This window comes from Carettochelys insculpta, chromosome 4 (assembly GCF_033958435.1).
Source record: "Carettochelys insculpta isolate YL-2023 chromosome 4, ASM3395843v1, whole genome shotgun sequence".
In the NCBI taxonomy this organism is placed as follows: domain Eukaryota; kingdom Metazoa; phylum Chordata; order Testudines; family Carettochelyidae; genus Carettochelys; species Carettochelys insculpta.
In genome coordinates, this window is record NC_134140.1 from 16,680,637 (window position 1) to 16,681,584 (window position 948).

Here is a 948-nt window from a genome sequence, read left to right on the forward strand (position 1 = left end):
GGCTGCTCTTGCACACAGCTGTGAAGCATGTCAATCAATTCTTCAGTGGAGAAGCTCTTCCACAGCCAGATTCCACAGCTGTGGCATGGCAGGCCTGGCTCCTTAGGTGGCAGAGACTGCTCCCACCATGCAGTTGATCTCTGGGGAGGAAGACATAAATGCTAGATACATGGCACCTCGTGCCAGCTGGCTTGGGTGGAGCAGCATTGGCTATAATTGTGCAAGCAGGTGCCTGCTTTCCCTCCCTGTCAGATGGAGAGCACTAGGGAACAGCTGTAAGCAGAGCAAGGTTAAAAAATAGAGGGAAGTGGGGATTTAAAAAAAATAACTGGCTTGTCTGGCAGTGGGAACTTGACATGTTTTTCATCTAAATTAAAGGGAAAGTTGTGTTGTTATTTTTTCTGTAATGAAACAATTGGCTAATACGAGAGCTGCGCATTTTCAAGAAGTGAGAACAAGCCATATGTCTTCCATAAAAACATACTTATACAGTTGAGCCTGCAATTTAAGCTCTGTGCTAAATCATTTTTCTCACATGCGATGGTTAAAGCAAGCAATATTTTTATTTGCCAGCATGTATTTACAGCATTGCATTATCATTCATCCCTGTCAGTTTTGCATTTGTTATCATTAACACATGGTAAAGTAGTTTTAATTATCTCTGAGAGCAAGAACAGAGATTTTTTTCTATTCAGTATAGTCTATTTCACGTCCAGTATCTAAGCTACCATAATACAACTGTTACTGAAGGTTCCTTTTTTCTCTTTAGTTCATAATAAAGGCAGCTCACTTGAGCAAATAGTTCCTTTGAAATGCTAATCCTTCTCAGATGTGTTTTTGTTAGATCAGCTGCACTTTTAAAATACTTTCTCTTTTTCCCTTTAGCTTGAATGCAGAATAACACTTATTAGCCATATGGACACAAAGTAGCTCATCGGCTGAAGACAA